Raw genomic sequence first — 23,187 nt, 5'->3', positions numbered from 1 at the left:
TAATATTAACTCAAATAGTTTACTAGCAAACTTACCGTATTCTCCGTATTATAAAATGCACTCTTTGTATTTTAAAGCAAAGGTTCAGGGTTTAATTTCATAATCTGGTAGGTGTGGGTGTGAGACCATATTTGTATAACTTTATTGAAATTAGACACACGTTTGGGGCACTTGTTACTTTTTGGAGCAACGTATGCATATAAGGTAATTATTTGTCTTATAATATAAATAAATATACATTTATGCTTTATTTCGCAGGAAAAGAACCATCTTTGTCAATGCTTCAATACGTTATTATAACAAATAGCAGACACGGTCTGAAAATCAACAACTCCACAATTCTCCTGGAGTCCGTCTCGTCCACAAACAATGAAAAATCGGGCCTGACGCTCATGCAGCCGATGTCAAATTTAAGGATAGTGAATGGCACATTCTCTTCCAATGGCGAATATGGAATTGTCACAGAAATGCCCGATGTTGGTTCGGACGCCGTCATTGCAGCAGAGGGCGTTACGGCAAGCGAAAATAGACAGGGCGGCATCGTGATGCATTTGGACTTCTCATGTGAAACGTGCAACGTGTCCGATAACGCCGGAGTTGGCCTGAACTCCAATAGACAAGTGAACATCGCGTTGAATAATTCCATCTTCAAACACAATGCACTCTATCAAATCTTGACGAACTCCATATCCAAACTCTTGCTCATTAATTCCATGATTGGAATTACAGACCTCACACAAATGTACAACACCTATTACTACCCCTTCTGGTATTACTTTTATGAAATGGTGTACATCACAGGAGCTTATTATGTAGATTCTTCCGTGACCATCAAGAATAACACGTTTACTCAGGTAGCCGAATCCTCCCGTGTCGCTTTACGAATCAGAGGTTTTTCTCATAACTGTTTGCAGCAAAACAGTTTCATTGACATAAACAGCCCTTCTCTGCACTTAGAGACAGATTATTTGATAACCAGTGCCCAAATCAGTGAAAACACGTTCGAGCGCGTCGTGTCCAACTCATACGTAATTATGTTTCTTCAGTTGGGCGATATATTGTCGTTGAATTTTTCGGCCAACACGCTCGTCAATTGCTCTGGAGAGACTGCCATCGATTTGAATCCTCAAACGTCAATCGGATCGTATTGGATCCAACGGAACATTTTCGCAGGCGGCGTGTTCACCCGTACGTTGCTTGTGCGCTACGTCCTTAATATGATAGTGTCGGAAAACATATTCCAAAATCCTGGCTCTGCGTACGAAGTTAGCGTAGGCCCACGGACACCCGGGCAGCTTGTCGAGCTGTCGAACAATTACTGGGGCTCTTCAGACCCCTACATGGTACAAAAGCGGATTCTGGACTTCCATCAGGATTCCTCTCTTGAGGTGACTACCTACAGTCCCTTTTACGTGGACTCAAGTCTCTCGGCGCTGTCAAACGTCACGGGCGATTTTTGGACAGATCCTTCTCTGCCCTTTGGTGGCGTTCTTGATGCGGACTATACACTCGAGCCATGTAATGGTGTTCAAGTCAACAGGAGCATCCTTGTCAGGTAAAATACTGTATATGCTACAACCTTGAGGTTTTTAATAAAAAAAAATATTAAATAAACAAAAAACATAAATGTAGGGCCTAAATAGGTAATTTCATGTGGGAGAAAATATCCTCTTCAGATGTTTGGACCATTTTGCATCTTGCAATAATTTACTGTCTTTTCATGTTCACAAAAGTGACGTCACCTGATGTCACATGACACCAGCGTAGGCAGGGAGAAACACCCCAAATCGTAGTGACGCAATACACTTGATGCCATCCATTAATGATCCGCCGCCCCAGAGCTTCATCGATCTCCCCCCCTCCCCCGTACCACTCCCCTCACATCATCGCCTCTACTCGTCCAGCTACGCTGGCTTCCCGCCACTCCCTAGTTTACAAATCTCTCCGTGGTCTGGCCCTTAACGTGTCATCTTGCTTCCCTCATCGCCCTCTTTGCTCTGTCGCCCTTCTACGTTCACAATCCCGGCTGTTTCCTCGCCATCTGTTCCCTCTCCTCCTACCTGTGCCCAATCACCGTTCTGTTCTGTCCCGATTCTGCCCGCCTTTTACACTGAATTAAGCCGCCCCTAAGTGCCAAGTAATCGGCTTCACTGTCCATGTTTCAGCTCTTCCTTTAAAAACACTAATTCATACTCGTACTCCTTCTCCCTCCATAATTAACACCGTCATCCCCTTTCCAACTTCCCCACCCCATCCCTTATACTCGCTCATTATCACAAACCGCTAGATTTCACTTTCATCTTCATTTACTTCACGTATCGTCATTTCATCATCGCGCTGCAACCATCCTTCTTATCAACTCGTGTCATCTCATCACACTTCTGATGTAAAAAAATTGCGAATTGTTTGGTCCAGAACCTTTGTTTCAATCTGAAACGATGACAACCAGTCGGATGATTCGAAATGTCACAGGCCAGATTTTGGAAATGTTTGGATTAATCAGGAACACTACCTTAATACATACACGGTAGAACCCCTACGAACGACGGTAATTGGTTCCAAGAAATCGGTTGTTAAGTGATTTGGTCGTTAAACGACTACAGGAAATGTACGTTAAAGGATTCATTTTTCACCAAAAAACGTACTTGATCATATTTAAACAATGGATATTAATATTTAAAGTTACTGTAGTGGCGGTACGCGCTGGCAGGGGGGGATCGTGTGAGAGCGCGTCGGGTGTGGCTACATCGCGTGGTGTAGTGGCGGTGCGTGCTGACAAGGGGGGGGATCGTAGGAGAGCGTGTCGGGTGTGGCTACATCGCGGTCCGCAGGCAGATGTCCACATCGCGGTCCGCATAGGCCCCGCCCCCTGGAGCGGAGGACTATTTAGGGCGATGTGCAGCAGCACTCGGGGAGTTGGTAACCAGTGAAGACAGAAGACGGAGGAGGAAGAGATAGGGCCCTGAGACCCCTAGCCCCGCTGTCCTTGTAAGGGCCGGGACCCTGTGTGGTTCAGAGGCAAGACCGTGGGACCCGGGGCCGGACGTCCTTGTGAGGGCCGGCTGTGGGACCCAGTGGTCAGGACCCATACCCCAGCCAGGGTGGGTCTGTGAGTTCCCTTGGAAGCTACGGGGCCGGAGAGCCCGTGTGTGTGTAGCCGGGTGGAACGCGTAGCGTAGGCTGTAGTTGGCTACACGTGTTATTGTGGCTAAGTGGGTGTTAATAAAAGTGTGCTACCCGTCAAGTGGTCTCCCGCCGTAATTACTATATTACAACTGGCGTCAGAAGTGAACCTGTCTTCGAAGAATGGATACTAGGAAGACTACTCGTACCCATGAGCGAGATCGGGAAGACGACCACGACGTACCGGGACTGCAAGCTTCGGGAGCGGAGGAGGAGGAGATGCCGACGCCACAGCACCTCGCGGGGATGCCCGACGCTCCGCTGGGGTCCGACACCGGGTTCCAGGGTGCGCACTCCCGCCTGGCGGAGTTGCTGCTTGCCGCCGCTTCTATTTTGGTGGAAATCACCGCTTCTGGAGGAGGGGGGACGACGACGGGGCTGGAGGAGGGAGCGCGGGCCGAAGATTCCCGCCAGAACGCGGTCCGCGCCTCGAATTTTTAAGTTGGCGCCAATTTTGCTGATCACCCGTCGATTGGCGGGAATCGCGGGCACCACGTGGTCGGAGACCTCCACTCTTCACGGCCCGCGTCATCAGCGCGCGCTAATAGTCCCCACGAAACACCCGCCGAGGGAGCCGCCATTCTTCTCAGCAAAGGTGATGCGCGGGAAAATCATCTGTCGGAGGACGACCAAGTGTTCCAACAAAGACTTCCCGCGCTGACAGCGTTCAAGGCTGAGGGGGGCGACTGGGGAGCCTTCCAGCGAATATTTCTCGCACATCAGGAAATGTCGGGGTGGTCCGAAGCCATGGCCTTACGTGCGCTGCCGGCGACGCACGCGCGGCCTTCAGGTCCGCCCCAAGATCAGCCCGCTCCACGCTCTAGGCCGCGCTAAGCCTCATATGTACGGGCCGCCCTCGGCCTGTCGCCACCAGTTCTACGAGCGGCGGAAAGGGGACACGGAAACTCCGCTCGCCTACCGCACGGCACTGCTCGTCCTTGCGGACGCCGCCTTTCCCCGCATGGACGAGGAGGGGAAGGACGCCATGGTGACGGAGCAGCTACTGGCGTTGGCCCAGGACCTGGAGGTCCCCATCAATACGGCGGACGAGGTGGACATTTGTTCTTTGCGGGTTGCTACGAGTATCCATGCACACGAGGTCCTGAAACGAAAGCGGAAGGTTGTCTGTGCATCGGCTGGAGTCGCACCACCTGCCTCGATAGTCGCCGAGCCCCAGGGTGTTCCGTCTCGGGAGGAGGCCTTCGCCGTGGCGAAACCGGGAGATTGGAGATCGGGAAGTCGTTCGCCCCTGCGATCGACCCGCAAGCTGGAGCAACCGAAACCTGCGACGTTTCTCGTCATGTGCTACAACTGCGGCCTTCGGGGTCACGTCGCGTCGGGGTGCCGGGCTCCTCGTCAGCGCGCCGCGGGACCACGTCCGGATGACGACCAAGGGCCCAAGTCATCCCAGCTACCCCCGGCAAGTCGCGGCACCACACATGCTCGGTCCACATACACGGCACACGCGGGTCGCCGCTTCGCGGCGGAGGGAACGCGCATGGGGGCCGGGGATTCGGCTCGGCGAGGGGGGTTTGTACACGGCCTAGGGGCAGTCAAATGGTCCGAGTTGGCCCACCGAATAGTAGCTGCGTTGGCCGGGTCGTCCGTGGTTACTGGATTTATTGACGGGGTTGAGGTCCGGGTACTGGTGGACACGGGTGCGTCGGCCACTATCATTTCGGTCCTTATTTATAACATCCTCCCCGTCCAATGTCGACCCCTACTCTCGGTGGATGTACCATGTTACGCGGCGAACGGGGGCTCCTTGGGGATTGTCGGCCAGATTCGGGCGACCATTTGTATTGGAGATATTAAATTGGTGGGTCCTGTTTTGGTCTCATCGTCCCTGGCAGTTCCATGTTTATTGGGTACGGACTTTTTAGCTAAAATGCCCATTAAAATTCTAGTCGATCAGGGCTGCATCGAGCTTCCATCGGGTCGGCGTGTTGCATTTTTGGCAAGTCCTACCAAACTACGCACGGTTTGTGCAACGGTCCAGGCGTTGGCGACTCAGACGGTGCACGTGCCCCCGGGATCGCAAATGCTGGTACCCCTTTGGTTACGGAAACACTTCGGGGTGGATGCGGCGGGACAGGGGGTTCTGTTGGGCCCGTCAAACAAAGCTGTTGGGGGCCTCGACTTGGCGGTAGCTCAGACCATGGTGCGGGCGGACAGGGATCCATTCGTTATGGTTCTGAACGCGGGGTCGCGACCGGTCATTATTATGCAGGGCACCGTGCTTGCTCACGCGGCGCCGGTGCCCGTGGATGAGCAGCTCGTTGCTCATGTTGATTCTACCTTGGACCCGCATCCTCCATCGGTGGAGGACGAACAATGGTTGGACTCGTTGTGTGCAGGGTCCGATAACCTGTCTAGTGTGCAGTTGGGAGCGCTGAGGGGCCTGCTACTTGAATTTTCCGATGTGTTTAGCAGACACAAATACGATATTGGCTGCACGGACCTGTTGCGCCACCACATAGCGACGGGTGATGCGGCCCCAATTCGGCAGAACCCCTTCCGGTTGAGCCCAGCCGAGAAGGAACATGTACAGTCGGCTGTTAATGACATGCTGGCAGCCGACATCATTTCGCCCTCTTCCATTCCATGGGGTGCTCCAATCGTACTTGTTAAAAAACAGGACGGGTCCTTGCGTTTTTGTGTAGATTTCCGCCGCCTTAATAAAATCTCGGTGGCCGACGCGTATCCGCTTCCCAGAATGGATGAATCTCTGGATGCCCTGGCAGGTGCACGTTTTTTCTCGATGCTTGACCTGCTTTCGGGATTTTGGCAATTGCCCCTCGATGAGGAATCAAAACCAAAGACCGCTTTCCGGACACCGGGAGGCCTGTTTCAGTTTAATCGATTGCCCATGGGGCTTCATTCCGCTCCCGCGACGTTCCAGGGGCTAATGGAATTGGTTTTGTCAGGTCTCCAATGGGATACCTGCTTGATTTACCTCGATGACATCATCGTTTTCAGCCGGACCTTTGAGGAGCACCTCCAGAGATTAAGGGGGGTGTTCCTCAGAATGCGTTCCGCTAAGTTGAAATTTAATTCGGGGAAATGCCACCTGCTTCGGTAATCGGTGAGGTACTTGGGGCATATTGTTGGCCGGTCAGGGATCTCTACAGACCCTGCTAAGATGCACTGCGTCAGCTCGTGGCCAACGCCAACCTCAGTCACGGAGGTCCGCAGCTTCATAGGGTTCGCCTCCTACTACCGCCGTTTTGTAGAACATTTTGCCACCATAGCCTAGCCCCTACATGCTTTGACGGCGAAAGGGGTAAGGTTTCACTGGGGGCTGGAGGAGGAGGGCGCGTTCTGCTCCCTTCGGGACGCCTTAGTGAAGGCTCCTCCCTTGTGTTACCCCGATTTCATGCAACCGTTCCTGCTTGACACGGATGCCAGTAACACAGGTATCGGGGGAGTGCTCTCGCAGGTGTCGAACGGGTGGTCGCCTACGGTAGCAGGGTTTTGTCACCAGCGGAACAGCGCTACTGTGTGACCTGTCGTGAATTGCTGGCGATCGTTTTTTTTTTTCCAGCAATTCAGGCCGTATTTCTACGGCCGTCATTTTACTGTTCGTACGGACCACGCGGCGCTTCAGTACGCAATGCGGGTGGCCCAGCCCTCCGGTCAATTATCCCGATGGTTGGAGGTCCTCCAGGACTACCAATTCATGACCATTTACCGTAAGGGTTTGCGGCACTCGAATGCGGATGCCTTGTCGCAATTGTCGCCTCGCTCGGAATGCGCATGTCTTCTGGGATCGGCGCGTTGTAAATCCCCTGTCGCCGTCCACGCGGGAGTTCTGCTCGCCGCCACCGACGCACCACGGGTCGACGTCCCTGCCGCTCCCGCGTGCGGGGACTCGTTACTCGCGCTGCCTCTTGTTGAGTGGGGCCATCTCCAGATGGCTGACAGCTCCCTACTCATGTTGCGTCGCAAGGCAGAGGGTCCCGAGGGGGGGGAGACTGGGGTCGGCTCCTGGGTGGTCAAACAGGGCCTCCTGATGAAATGGGACAATATGTCCCGGCGTCATGCGTTCGTTGTGCCATCTGCTATGCGGGGTAGGGTCGTTTTAGCTGCTCACGAACAACTCCTGGATTTGGGATTTCACAAAACGCTCGCCCTACTCCAACGCGACTATTATTGGCCGGGTATGGGGAGCGATGTGGCGAACATCCTCAAGGGGTGTGTGGGGTGCGCTCAAAGGAAACCGCCGCCAGTGGCGGCTAACCCGCCAATACAGTCCATCCAGGTCTCGCGCACGAACGAACTGGTCGCGCTCGACATCTTGGGGCCTTTTCCCGTGACACCTACGGGTAACAAGTACCTGCTGGTTGGCGTGGAATACTTCACCCGATGGCCCATGGCGTGGCCGCTCGCCAACCAGTGGGCTGCGGCAGTGGCAGACGCCTTTGTCCAGGGCTCTGTTTTGGACAAGGGTGCCCCCGAACGCTTGCTGACTGACCAGGGAAAGAATTTCTCGAGCGTTTTGTTGCGCGAGGTGTGCGACCTATTGGGTACGAAAAAGGTGCGTTCCTCCCCCTACCACCCGCAGACTGATGGAATGGTTGAGCGTCTCCACAGAATGATTACTTCTATGTTGTGCCAACAGGTGTGCGACAATCAGGTTGACTGGGACTTACAGATACCTGGGGTCCTCGCAGCATATAGGATGGCCCCCCATGCGGCGACAGGCTTTTCCCCATTTTTTCTCATGTATGGTCGAGAGGCCGATCTGCCCATGGATTCCCAACTGGGTATTTCCGAGCCGCGTGCAAATTCAAAATAGCCGACCACGTCAAATTTAATATCGCTAAGCTGGCTGAAGCACCGGAGGCTGCGAGGTTGAATTCAAGGTCTCGCCAGATCGCTAACGAGAAATTGCGTGCACGAAAGGTGTATACGCACGATTGGAAACCAGGCGATAGGGCCTGGCTGCACTGCCCGCATGCACCGTTGGCTACGTCCCCGAAATTGCTGAAGCCATGGAGGGGACCTGTGGAAGTCGTGCGTGTTGCGCGACCCCAGTGCATTCAGATTAAATGGGGAAAACGCCGTTGGTACGTTCACCCCTCCCATCTGAAACCTTTCGCGGCGCCACATGGCCCCCCTTTATGTCGTGACGACCGAGCATGTGATGGGGCCGTCGACTTGGGGAGGGACATGTCGCCGCCTGATCCTCACGTGTCTCCGCCTGACCCGCTCCCAGGTGTCTCGGACCTGATCGCTGCTGACCGTCGGAAACTGGAACCCCAAGGCACGCGCGGATCTCCGATACCTGCCCTGTGCCTTCCTGGACTGCCGGAGCCACCTGACGGTCAACCGCGTCTGGTGCCGTACAACGGACCGGCCAGGCGGACTCGTGCTAAGACACGACACTTTTCCTGAAGGGAGGGGAGAGGGGGGTCCCGCGGTGTCAACTCGTCGCAGCATCCCCCTTCTGTCCGTTCTAATGTCCCGTTCAAGGGGCGGGCGGTAATGAAGGGATGCTGCACGGGTCATTCTTGTATATAGTTTATTGTTGTCATTCGTCGGTTTGTAAACATTTTTTTTCGTTGTTATGGTGGCGTGTTCGGATTGTTACGGGATTCGCGGAGTTCTTGTTGTGTTATGTTGTGTTATATTGTTGTACTGTTGTTGTTATTGTTGGTGTTACGGGGCACACACGGGGAGGGAGTTTTAGCAGCCGAGACGGCTGCGAGCTACGTGTTTGGGGGTGATGTAGTGGCAGTACTCGCTGGCAGGTGGGGATCGTGTGAGAGCGCGTCGGGTGTGGCTACATCGCGTGGTGTAGTAGAGGTGCGTGCTGACAAGGGGGTGGGATCGTGTGAGAGCGTGTCGGGTGTGGCTACATCGCGGTCCGCAAGCAGATGTCCACATCGCAGTCCGCATAGGCCCTGCCCCCTGGAGCGGAGGACTATTTAGGGCGATGTGCAGCAGCACTCGGGGAGTTGGTAACCAGGGATGACAGAAGATGGAGGAGGAAGAGATAGGGCCCTGAGACCCCTAGCCCCGCTGTCCATGTGTAGAGGTGTAATTGTGTATGGGAGCGGATGGCAAACAAACACAAGGGGCGTGGTTAGGGCCGTACACATAGGAGGTGGCCACACCGACGTCCGCACCTGCATCCCCCACGGGCCCCTCCCGGGGGGGCCGCGGACTATAAGAGGGGGTGAGCCGGAGGGCTCGAGGTCGAGGTATCAGCTTTAACCAGCGAAGACGGAAGACCAGCTAGCATAGGCCCCGGAGCTCCCCTGGCTCGCTGTCCTTATCAGGGCCGACCAGGGCAAGCCGGTGGCGTGGCCCCGAGAGCCCAGACTGACGAGCAGGTCTGGGAACTCAGGGGGGTCGGATCCCAGCTTGACCAGGGCTGGGACAGGTAGCCTCCCCTAGCTCCCTAGTGGAGGACTTGGGCTTAGGTTAGCGGGGCTTAGATGTTGTGTCTCCCTGTTAGCCGAGTAAGGGGACGTTACCCCTTAGGTCCTGTGTATACTCGCTAACTGTATACAAGTTGTGTTAATAAATAAGTGTGCCTCCGATCCCGTCGTCAAGCCTCCTGAGTAATTACTACATCTGGTGTCAGAAGTAAAACGTCCAAAGATGGACACACGAGGGACGACACGTACCAGGGAGTCGGAGAGGGAGGACACCGCGGCCGAATCACCACCAGAGATGGCCGAGGTCGGATCGGAGCAGCCGGGGCCGAGTACACCCGCGCCGCTACGACAGGAGGGGGGGGATGCGTCGGCCGAGGGACTTTGGCTGGCTCACTCCCGCCTGGCGGAGCTGCTCTACGCCGCGGCCGCCGTGTTGGAGGAGATCACGCGGCTGGGAGCTGGAGGGGCTGCGCGGGAAGACGGCAGCAGCCGACGCACGCCGGCATTTCCCGCCACCCCGACGCGGCTCGCGGTTAAATTTCCCGCCATCACTACAGTGCGAGCAGAGGGCGGGGCCGGCCTGCGTCAGGTGACTGCTGAGGGCCAAGCACGAGCCGTGACATCATCAACGCCGGCCAGCGCGTCAACAACGGAGCGACCGGCGATGCCATGCTCACAGCCCGCCCACACTGTAACGTCGGCTGGGAACGAGGGAGCGAGATCCGCAGCCACGGACGTCGCCTTACAACAGCGACTGCCGCCTCTCAAGGAGTTCGTGGGAGCGGCTGGAGATTGGGGTGGCTTCAAAAGGCGGTTCATCGCTCATCAAGAGATGGCGAACTGGACGGACGCCGAGGCACTATGCGCGCTGCCGGCGATGCTGGACGACGACGCCCTGGCTACCCTCACCTCGGCGCCTAAGGAAAAGCGCGCCACGCTGCACCTGGCGCTGCAGCTGCTGTCAGCCGTCTATGGGCCGCCTTCGGACTGCAGGCAGCTGTTCCACGATCGGCATCGGGGCGCCAACGAATCGCCCCTGGCCTTCCGAACGGCTCTCCTGGCCCTGGCAAAGGCAGCTTTCCCGCGGATGGACGAGGAGGGAGTGGACGCCATGGTGGCTGAAAAGCTGCTGCTACTCGCCGATGAGCTGGACATCGCCGTCTTGGCTCAAGACGACGGAGAGATGTCGTCCCTGCTGGTCGCGCGCCACATCCACGGGGGCTTGCGGTCCCTGCGTCGCAAGGCTGCCAAGGGGGTGGCCGGCCATGCCATGGCGGCCACCGCCCTCCCATCAGAGGAGGTCTGCGGGGTGGAGCGGCGGGGGGAATGGAGATCGGCGGCACCGCAGGCTCGGAATGGACCGAGCCGCCAGGAGCAGCCCAGGCCATCTGGGGCGCTCACACGCTGCTACAACTGTGGCCTGCAAGGCCACGTTGCGTCAGGATGCCGGGCTCCCCGTCAGCGCGGAGCGACACCTCGTCAGGACGCCACGCCGTCTCCACCCAAGCTCCAGCAGAGAAATCCGGCGAGTCGTGGCACCTCACACGTTTGGCCCATGCACACATCCGACACACACTCACGCGCTCAACTGAACAGGGTTCGAAAATCGCCGCCCATCGCGCGCGATTGTTCTGAAATGCGGCGAGCGCTCCAACCGGGTCAGTGGTCGGAGCTCGCCCATCGTGTCGTTGCTGCGTCGGCGGGATCATCGGTTGTGGTCGGTCATATTGATGGGGTAGAGGTGCGGATTTTAATTGACACAGGGGCATCGGCGACCATTATATCTGATTTGATTTATAACATCCTTCCCGTTCAAAGTCGTCCCTTGCTCCCTGTTGACGTGCCATGCTATGCTGCTAACGGGGGCTCGCTGGGCATTATTGGGCAAATCCGCGCCAAAATTTGCATTGGAGACATTAAATTATCCGGGCCTGTTTTGGTTTCCTCCTCACTCGCGGTTCCGTGCCTGTTGGGGACGGATTTCTTGGCCAAAATGCCCATCCGTATCTTGATTGACCAGGGGTGCATCGAGCTCCCATCGGGCCGACGTGTTACATTTTTGTCTTCCCCCACCACGGAGCGTCGGGCGTTTGCCACCGTGCAGGCGCTCGTGACAAAAACTGTGCGCGTACCCCCGGGGGCTCAGATGCTCGTCCCTCTTAGGTTGCGTCGGCCGTTTGCTAAAGGGGTTGCGGATCGGGGGGTCTTGTTGGGACCATCTCGGGCCGGGGTCAATGGACCCGATTTGCTAGCGGCTCAGACCATGGTGAAAGGGGATGGGGACCCCTTCATTGCAGTCCTTAATGTAGGATCGCGAACGGCCGTGGTTCCTCAAGGGACCGTGCTTGCACACGCAACGCCGGCGCCCTATGAGGAACCACTCGTGGGTCAGGTAACCACCGATCCTCCGTCGCGACCGCATTCGGACTGTGATGACGGATGGCTGGATGCACTTTGCGCGGGATCTGTGGATCTGTCCGACACGCAGCGTGCGCAGCTGCGAGTTCTCCTGAAAGAATTTGCCGACGTTTTTAGTAAACACAAATTTGATATTGGTTGTACTAAATTGCTGCGACACCATATTGACACGGGTGACAGCGCGCCAATCCGCCAGAATCCCTTTCGGCTCAGTCCCGCCGAAAAGGATCATGTCAAATCGGCTGTTGATGACATGCTAGCCGCCGATATCATTTCCCCTTCCAACAGCCCGTGGGGCGCACCGATCGTTTTGGTGAAAAAACACGACGGCTCACTGCGGTTTTGTGTCGACTTTCGGCGATTGAACAAAATTTCTGTGGCAGATGCGTACCCGCTTCCTCGAATGGATGAGTCGCTCGATGCCTTGGCGGGGGCGCGATTCTTTTCCACCCTCGATTTACTATCTGGATTCTGGCAGCTTCCTCTGGATGACGAATCAAAACCTAAAACTGCTTTTCGGACACCGCAAGGTCTCTTCCAATTTAACCGCTTGCCGATGGGCTTACATTCTGCGCCGGCAACTTTTCAGCGGTTAATGGAACTGGTCTTGGCAGGCTTGCAATGGGATTCGTGTTTAATTTACTTGGACGATGTCATCGTCTTTAGCAAATCCTTTGAGGAACACCTCCAGAGGCTGCGTGCTGTTTTTCTCAAAATGCGGGCTGCCAATTTAAAATTTAAACCGCAGAAGTGCCATTTGCTCCGCGAATCGGTGCGGTATTTGGGTCACATTGTTGGGCGCTCGGGGATATCCACTGATCCCGCCAAAACGGAATGCGTCAGCTCCTGGCCGACTCCCACCTCGGTGGGAGAGGTCAGGAGTTTCATTGGGTTCGCGTCGTACTATCGACGGTTTGTGGCTGACTTCGCTACGATCGCGAAACCATTGCATGCCTTGACGTCCAAGGGAGTCAGGTTTCATTGGGGGCTGGAGGAGGAGGCTGCTTTTCACGCCCTCCGGAATGCCCTGGTGGGGGCTCCGCCGTTGAATTACCCCGACTTCTCACAACCCTTCTTGCTCGATACAGATGCAAGTAACACGGGCATCGGGGGCGTGCTGTCCCAACTCATTGGGGGCGTAGAGCATGTGGTGGCTTACGGTAGTCGGGTACTATCTCCAGCGGAACAACGGTACTGCGTTACCCGTCGGGAATTATTGGCAATTGTTTATTTCATTCAGCAGTACCGCCCATATCTGTACGGTCGGCGTTTCACCGTCCGTACAGATCATGCGGCCCTACAGTACGCTCTGCGGGTTCAACAACCATCGGGCCAGTTGTCTCGATGGTTGGAGATTCTCCAGCACTACGACTTTGTCACCACATATCGTAAGGGCGTCCGCCACACGAACGCTGACGCCCTGTCACGGTTGCCACCCACTTCGGAGTGCGCTTGCCTCCTGGGTTCGGGGCGTTGTAGGCCCCCGAACGTCACCACCGATTCGGTCCTCGTGGCCGCCGCCGATGCGCCTTTGGCTTCGGGTCCTATCGAGCAAGAAGAGAGGGATTCGTTGCTGGGGTTGTCGGTCGCGGAATGGGGACGCCTCCAAATGGAGGACACCTCCCTCCTCGCTCTGCGCCGTCGCGCAGGGGGGGTTGGGCAGGGGGTGGCGAACATTGACTCGTGGGGGTTGTTCCAGGGTCTTTTAATGCACTGGGACGGAAAAACCCGCCGCCAGCAGCTCGTGGTGCCTGCAGCATTGAGGGGTAAGGTGGTATGGGCTGTTCATGAGCGGCTTCTGCACTTGGGGGTTCACAAGACCTTTGCCACGCTCCAGCTGGATTTCTTCTGGCCGGGCATGGCAAAGGACGTGGGGGATCTCCTGGGGTCGTGCACACAATGCGCGCAGCGAAAGCCACCAGCTAGGGGGTCCAACCCTCCGCTGCAGTCCATAAAGGTTTCCCGGGTTAACGAGCTCGTTGCGCTAGACATACTCGGCCCATTTCCCGCTACACCCAGGGGGAATAGGTATTTATTGACAGGGGTCGAATACTTCACGAGATGGCCTATGGCCTGGCCCCTGGCCAACCAGTCGGCAGCAGCCATCGCGGAGGCCTTTGTCCAGGGCTATGTCCTCGACAAAGGTGCTCCGGAACGGCTGCTTACTGACCAGGGTAAGAATTTTTCGGGAAAACTCCTCCGCGAGGTGTGCGACCTCTTGGGTACGGAGAAAATTCGGACCTCCCCGTATCACCCTCAAACTGACGGGATGGTGGAACGGCTACATCGGACCATCACGTCTATGCTGTCCCAACAGGTGTCCGAATCCCAGACAGATTGGGACCTTCGCATAGCCGGTGTGTTGCAGGCCTACAGGATGGCTCCCCATGCGGCCACCGGATTTCCCCCTTTCTTTTTAATGTATGGCCGCGAGGCTAACCCCCCTGTGACGACCCAGCTGAAGCTCTCGGCGCCTCAGGCGAAGTCTACCTTGTCCGAACACGTTAAATTTAACATCAGCAAATTGTCTGAGGCGCGGGAAGCGGCCGTGCAAAATTCTGAACTCCGCCAGAAGGCGAACGAGAGGCTTCGGCTGGGGCGGGTACATGTGTTCAAATGGAAACCAGGGGACAGGGCATGGTTGCACTGTCCCCAGGTGCCACTGGCAACCTCGTCAAAGTTGGTACGGCCGTGGCGGGGGCCAGTGGAGGTCGTACAGGTCTTACGGCCGCAATGTGTTCGCGTCAAATGGGGGAGGCGTCGGTGGTACGTGCACCCCTCAAGGTTGAAACCGTTCATTGCGCCGGCCCGTGGTTCACACACACACACGCATGGCCAAACGTGTGAGGGGTCCGCCGACTCCCCGACGTCGCTGCTCTCGCCTAAAATGACATCAACTGTTCCATCTCCAGGTGCAACAGGAGTGACGGGTCCACGCCCGCCAACCCCTCCCGGAGGGGTCGGGGGTCACTCGGCAGCGACGCCAGACTCTCTTGCACCCGGACCGTCACCAACCACCACTGAGCGTGCCGGGTCGAGCCCTTGTGACGGGCCCGCCGCGAGAACGCGCGCCAAAACGCGCAGACTATTGTGAGGTCGGCCGTTGGGGGGCCCTTGCGGACAGTGGGGGAGGGACATCCGGAGCGCATGTATATATGTTGGGTTTGCGGAATGGGGTATTTATTCGGGAGGGTGCGCCGGGTTATTTTTTTTCTCTTTCTTCTTCTACCTGTTCCTGTTGTTGTTGTTGTTGTTATGACTGTTATCGTTCTTGTTAAATTTACGCGAGGCACACACGGTTTTGGGGAGGCATGCACCTTTATTCTGGTTTTGTTGCAGCCGGGGACGGCTGCGAGCTGTACAGGGGGGGGTGATGTAGAGGTGTAATTGTGTATGGGAGCGGATGGCAAACAAACACAAGGGGCGTGGTTAGGGCCGTACACATAGGAGGTGGCCACACCGACGTCCGCACCTGCATCCCCCACGGGCCCCTCCCGGGGGGGCCGCGGACTATAAGAGGGGGTGAGCCGGAGGGCTCGAGGTCGAGGTATCAGCTTTAACCAGCGAAGACGGAAGACCAGCTAGCATAGGCCCCGGAGCTCCCCTGGCTCGCTGTCCTTATCAGGGCCGACCAGGGCAAGCCGGTGGCGTGGCCCCGAGAGCCCAGACTGACGAGCAGGTCTGGGAACTCAGGGGGGTCGGATCCCAGCTTGACCAGGGCTGGGACAGGTAGCCTCCCCTAGCTCCCTAGTGGAGGACTTGGGCTTAGGTTAGCGGGGCTTAGATGTTGTGTCTCCCTGTTAGCCGAGTAAGGGGACGTTACCCCTTAGGTCCTGTGTATACTCGCTAACTGTATACAAGTTGTGTTAATAAATAAGTGTGCCTCCGATCCCGTCGTCAAGCCTCCTGAGTAATTACTACACATGTAAGGGCCGGGACCCTGTGTGGTTCAGAGGCGAGACCGTGGGACCCGGGGCCGGACGTCCTTGTGAGGGCCGGCTGTGGGACCCAGTGGTCGGGACCCATACCCCAGCCGGGGTGGGTCTGTGAGTTCCCCTGGAAGCTACGGGGCCGGAGAGCCCGTGTGTGTGTAGCCGGGTGGAACGCGTAGCGTAGGCTGTAGTTGGCTACACGTGTTATTATGGCTAAGTGGGTGTTAATAAAAGTGTCAAGTGGTCTCCCGCCGTAATTACTATATTACATTACTAACAACATTATAAACAGGGGTGGTTGTTACGAGGGGTTCTAGTGTACATATATATGACTTTACTACATTTATTGCAAATGCCAAAATTACCCGAAACGTCCCTTACATTATCCGATTTCTAATGTTAATCAGGTTTGTTCTCGGTGGCTAGGAGATGTTAACTACCTCGCCTGGTATACAGAAGGTCGTGGGTTTCATCTCGACCCTGACGCCTGCTATATATTTGCAGTTTGCGTGTCTCCCCGTGGCCGCGTGGATTTTTCTCTGGGTCCTCCACAATTAGAATCAACACCACGCGTTTAGAGTGTTTCTCTGCTGTATATTTCCACGTGATGATAAGCCACTTCGTTGAGCTATAATTTGTGATAGCTGGGTCGCTTCCGAAAAGGGGCTACATAGCTCAGTGGGCCTTACACCTGTTAACACAATTGTTTCGTTTTTAGTTTAAAATAACCCTCATGATTGGAATCACACTCCGAATCCATATTTTTGAAAGCTCTATTCTTTAGAACTGCTTGTTGTCGTGTTGAGTTTGTTGTCCTTCCTTTGCACCTCCGATTAGTGCACGGTTAGCTATGTACCGTGGTGCGAAAGAAGTTCAACATACACACATGTACATAATCAGGGCCCTTCTGACAGCAATGTATAAGTAAGAAGACATTGTGGGGCTGCACATTTACCCTTACGAAACAATCATTTATTAACATGTTTATTTTATTTAGATCTGGCAACACGCTCACAATTCCCCCTGGTTGTAAACTGAAATTTCCTGAAAACCGTGGCCTGGTGATTGAAGGTAACGCCACAACACATGCATAAAATAGATTGTTGATATAAGGTTGGTTATAATTGATGTAATTTGAAAATTGGAAGAGTAGGCCCACATACACCAAATGCTTTTTATCATGAGTCGTAATATATTTGTACATTATTTACGAGTTTCTATCTTCCTCAATGCTTATTAGTAGCGCTCTATTTGCATGCACATTTTTTACCTGTTCATCAGGATTTTAAAAATGTTATTTTCAACAGGGCCACATGGTGTAAAGTGCAGTCTACAATTCTTATTGTCCACTAGCATGAAGTACCCGGCCTTGGCCAGGGGGAAAATATATTTTAAAACTTGTCTTCTCTTAAAAAAACATGACATATACTGTACATACACAAATACTAACCTATTGTGAAAGCCCGGCATTCCGTTTGTCTGTCCATTTGTCCGTCAACAAAATTATAAGAGGCTTGCAGAAGTCCTGAATCGAAAAGTTATAGAAAGTGGGGGGTAAGTAGATGATCTAAAAGGTTTCCAAAAGTTGTCGACCCCCCCCCAGCCAATTTTTATTTTGTAGGCATATATACCTACACACACTACATAAAATAGAGTCAGTAATATCTAGTGACTATAGTAGTACCTACTTACTCTAAAGTAGCATCTAGTGATTATATAGTAGTATCTAGTGACTCTACAATAGTATCTACTGACTCTACAGCAGTATCTACTGACTACACAGTAGTATCTGGCTCTACAGTAGTACTTATTAACTCTACAGTAGTATATACCGACAGTATAGTAGTATCTACTGACAGTATAGTAGTATCTACTGATAGTAGTAGTATCTACTATCTCTATATTAGTATATACTGACTGTAGTCGTATCTACTGACCATAGTAGTATCTACTGACAGTAGTAGTATCTACCGCATCTACAGTAGTATCTACCAACTCTAGAGTAGTATCTACTGATTACAGTAGTATCTCCTTATTATTTGGTTCTTTCGGTTAAGTCACGTCTAAAGATAAAATAATAAATTAAATAATAGAATACGACGTTTCGATTGCAACACAAGCAATCATCATCAGGTATAATGAAATAGCGACATAAAATCTAACCAGAAAACTATAGACAGACATATTAGCAGACAGATATCACCAAGATACATAGAGAGAGCAACACAGGTAACAGAGAGAGGTGGTCGTCTCTGTGGGGTGGCCTTAAATAGACAGAGGAGGGCGGACACAGAGAGAGGGAGGGGGGTTAGAGAAAAAATTAGCATATCAATGAGTGGACAACAAAACGTGGTGCTGCAAGTGCGATGACACGGCAAGCAAGCCTGAAAATCAGGAGAAGGACACACTAAAATTAAATAACCTAGTAAAATATCGAAATGTAATGTAATACAACACAGAGGGTCGGTCAACACACAATTAACGCATAGCCTGGTTGATTACGTATTTCAAAGATTGCTAAGTTAGAATTTAAGTGTGAACATTCCAAAGAGAGGACACAGGCAGAGAGAACAAGTAGTCAGAGAGAGAGAAAAAAGAAGATAAGTTTAAAACTTCCCCGTAGAAGTGGTTCAATCTTAATTTTAGAACTTTCGTGACTGCAGGAATTATTATTTGGTTCTTTCGGTTAAGTCACGTCTAAAGATAAAATAATAAATTAAATAATAGAATACGACGTTTCGATTGCAACACAAGCAATCATCATCAGGTATAATGAAATAGCGACATAAAATCTAACCAGAAAACTATAGACAGACATATTAGCAGACAGATATCACCAAGATACATAGAGAGAGCAACACAGGTAACAGAGAGAGGTGGTCGTCTCTGTGGGGTGGCCTTAAATAGACAGAGGAGGGCGGACACAGAGAGAGGGAGGGGGGTTAGAGAAAAAATTAGCATATCAATGAGTGGACAACAAAACGTGGTGCTGCAAGTGCGATGACACGGCAAGCAAGCCTGAAAATCAGGAGAAGGACACACTAAAATTAAATAACCTAGTAAAATATCGAAATGTAATGTAATACAACACAGAGGGTCGGTCAACACACAATTAACGCATAGCCTGGTTGATTACGTATTTCAAAGATTGCTAAGTTAGAATTTAAGTGTGAACATTCCAAAGAGAGGACACAGGCAGAGAGAACAAGTAGTCAGAGAGAGAGAAAAAAGAAGATAAGTTTAAAACTTCCCCGTAGAAGTGGTTCAATCTTAATTTTAGAACTTTCGTGACTGCAGGAATTATTATTTGGTTCTTTCGGTTAAGTCACGTCTAAAGATAAAATAATAAATTAAATAATAGAATACGACGTTTCGATTGCAACACAAGCAATCATCATCAGGTATAATGAAATAGCGACATAAAATCTAACCAGAAAACTATAGACAGACATATTAGCAGACAGATATCACCAAGATACATAGAGAGAGCAACACAGGTAACAGAGAGAGGTGGTCGTCTCTGTGGGGTGGCCTTAAATAGACAGAGGAGGGCGGACACAGAGAGAGGGAGGGGGGTTAGAGAAAAAATTAGCATATCAATGAGTGGACAACAAAACGTGGTGCTGCAAGTGCGATGACACGGCAAGCAAGCCTGAAAATCAGGAGAAGGACACACTAAAATTAAATAACCTAGTAAAATATCGAAATGTAATGTAATACAACACAGAGGGTCGGTCAACACACAATTAACGCATAGCCTGGTTGATTACGTATTTCAAAGATTGCTAAGTTAGAATTTAAGTGTGAACATTCCAAAGAGAGGACACAGGCAGAGAGAACAAGTAGTCAGAGAGAGAGAAAAAAGAAGATAAGTTTAAAACTTCCCCGTAGAAGTGGTTCAATCTTAATTTTAGAACTTTCGTGACTGCAGGAATTATTATTTGGTTCTTTCGGTGAAGTTTTAAACTTATCTTCTTTTTTCTCTCTCTCTGACTACTTGTTCTCTCTGCCTGTGTCCTCTCTTTGGAATGTTCACACTTAAATTCTAACTTAGCAATCTTTGAAATACGTAATCAACCAGGCTATGCGTTAATTGTGTGTTGACCGACCCTCTGTGTTGTATTACATTACATTTCGATATTTTACTAGGTTATTTAATTTTAGTGTGTCCTTCTCCTGATTTTCAGGCTTGCTTGCCGTGTCATCGCACTTGCAGCACCACGTTTTGTTGTCCACTCATTGATATGCTAATTTTTTCTCTAACCCCCCTCCCTCTCTCTGTGTCCGCCCTCCTCTGTCTATTTAAGGCCACCCCACAGAGACGACCACCTCTCTCTGTTACCTGTGTTGCTCTCTCTATGTATCTTGGTGATATCTGTCTGCTAATATGTCTGTCTATAGTTTTCTGGTTAGATTTTATGTCGCTATTTCATTATACCTGATGATGATTGCTTGTGTTGCAATCGAAACGTCGTATTCTATTATTTAATTTATTATTTTATCTTTAGACGTGACTTAACCGAAAGAACCAAATAATAATTCCTGCAGTCACGAAAGTTCTAAAATTAAGTATCTCCTTACTTTACAGTAGTGTCTATTGACTCTATAGTAGTAATCTTGATTTGAAGCTTTTGTGACTACAGGAATCCATACTCTTTGGTAGAAATAAAATAAAATTTCTACCTAAGTGACTTTACCAAAATAACCAAAGAGTATTTATAGTAGTATCTACGGACCACTACAGTAGTATCTACCGACTCGATAATAGATTCTACTGACTCTACAGTAGTATATACTGACTACAGTAGTATCTCCTGACTCTATTGCAGTATCTTCTAACTCTATCGTAGTAACTGCACACATCGGGGTGGGGGGGGGGGGAATCGCACTGTTCAGGATTGACCTCAGTGTTGCGCTTCTGTGTTTTTTAAATCCTTTATATTAAGTTCGCTTGCTTGCTTGCGTGCTTGATTGCTTGCGTGCTTGCTTGCTTGCTTACGACCGTGCAAATCTTTCGGTCGTTTTTTAACCCACTTCCCGTGATCCAATCGAGCTGACATTTTCCACACAGACTCGTTGTGCGAGACAATTAATGTTCGTGAATTTTTTTTTCAAAAATGTTACACTTTTTAGGCAAAAAAAAATAATTTTACATATATTCAAGTAGAACTCATTCATGGCTTTGGCTGAACGTCACAGTATAAGAGCCCAGAGCGTAACCCCTCCACAGGCCGTGGCGGAGTAGCGCAGTTGGTAGCGCCCTCGCTTCCCATGCCAAAGGTCGCGGGATCGATCCCCGCGTCCTCCACAGGCGAATATATGTTTAAATCCTTTATATTAAGTTCGCTTGCTTGCTTAGGACCGTGCAAATCTTTCACTCGTTTTTTTAACCCACTTCCCGTGATCCAATCGAGCTGACATTTTCCACACAGACTCGTTGTGTGTGACAATTAATTTTCGTGAAAAAGAATTTCCAAAATTTTACACTGTTTAGGGAAAACAAATTAAATGTTTAATTACCAATTGCTTAATACTGGCAGACAATCATCTGACCCATAGGTGGCAGCCATCTCAAGCCAGAGGACGAGAGGACTCTAGCCGCCACGCATATAAAGGATTTAGAGTGAAAAACTAAGTTTTTACGGGTTTACTTGTTTTGCCTTTTTAACGCGATGGAGAACCTCGCTCCCATCGCTGCTCAGCGAGCTCGTGTCCGTTGCTAGGGGCAACCGTGAGTCAGCGTTTCCGCGCATGCGCAGATGCGTGCTTTGGCGCCACGATCAGCGTAATAAAAAAATGTTATTAAGTGTGATTTTATTATCTTCTTGGTTCTTTCGGTAAAGTCACGTAGAAAGGAAAGAATAAAATAATAAAAATAAAACATAATGAAATAATTCTCACGACGTTTCTGCCACAACGCAATCAGTCACGAAAGCTTTATATCGAAAGTGATTTTATTAGTTTATATTTGAGCAAGGGGAAAAACAAATAGCGCGTTTTCATTCAGGGGCTTAGTGTGTTGTATCTGTGTACTTTGCTGAAACGTAAACCCAACAGTGTGTTAGTTAAAAGTGTTGCAAAACATGCGCAGACAGAGAGACAGACACAAAATTACTTTTACAGGTAGGAACAACAGGTTCCACACTGCCCACCAGGGATTATTTGTCTGTCTGTCGTGCACGAATGCGCTGTCCAACCAGGTTCCTACCTGCCCACTCCGAAGGAACGTGTTATAGGTAGAACTGGCAGGAAGTACCCGGATTTGCCCGGGGGAAAAATATATTTTAAAACGTATCTTCTCTCAAAAACATAACATATACATACAAAAATACGAAGCTATTGTGAAAGCCCGGCGTTCCGTTTGTCCATTTGTCCTTCAACAAAATGGCCTAGTCTCGCCACCAGTGTCAGACCAGATTACGCCAAAAGGCAAACAGTACAAAGACAATGCACGTATCAGAACACATATAGCTCGGGGTGAGCAGCTATATAATGATACCTTTTTTGCCCTATCAAATAATGAGAAATAAGAATAGGTTTAACCCTTTCTGAGACACGGCCATAAAGACGGCCATCTTTGGTGTAGGCCAATCCGTTTCAAAGACAATGTCTATAGTATAAAAACATGTTTGTTTGCATTTTCCCCAAAAGTACGTGTGGTTAATGCAGACTTGATTCCTTGCAAAAGGTTTCTATTTGGCGTATGAACATCTTAACACCTGTTTTATTGCTATATATGGTAAAACCGATTATAATTTTTTACGTGTTGAGTTTGTTTTGCATTCGTTCTTGTTCACTGCTGCTGATTTGGCATCGTCAATTAATTATCGGTGGCAATTGTCGCGATTAAGTTTGGTTACAAATGTACACTTACAGGTTTATTACACATCAGAGGTTCCTCGGAGGAACCCGTTGTTTTCTCATCAATAACGGGACGATGGAATGGACTGGCCTTGATGAAAATACCAGAAGAATCTTGCCAAGCCTCCTTTGATGGTATGATGAACAGTTATAAGATAATACAGGGTGTTTTAAATATGGACCCGATTTGAAATCGCTATATCTTTGAAATTGGGTCCAACTTTTGAAACACCCTGTATATCCATATACACAATTTCTGAGACTACTGCACCTATTTGAAAATATGAAGGTGGCACGATACTAAAGCACAGTGGCAAGATATTACATGGCGCTGTACGGTGGTGAGATGTTATCTCCCTTGCCTGGTTTGTAGGCCGTTGGTTCGATCCTGACACTGATCCTGACAC

Source organism: Lampetra planeri, chromosome 48 (genome assembly GCF_965212315.1).
Source record: "Lampetra planeri chromosome 48, kcLamPlan1.2.h2, whole genome shotgun sequence".
Lineage (NCBI taxonomy): Eukaryota > Metazoa > Chordata > Hyperoartia > Petromyzontiformes > Petromyzontidae > Lampetra > Lampetra planeri.
Note: the sequence above shows the minus strand (reverse complement) of the source record.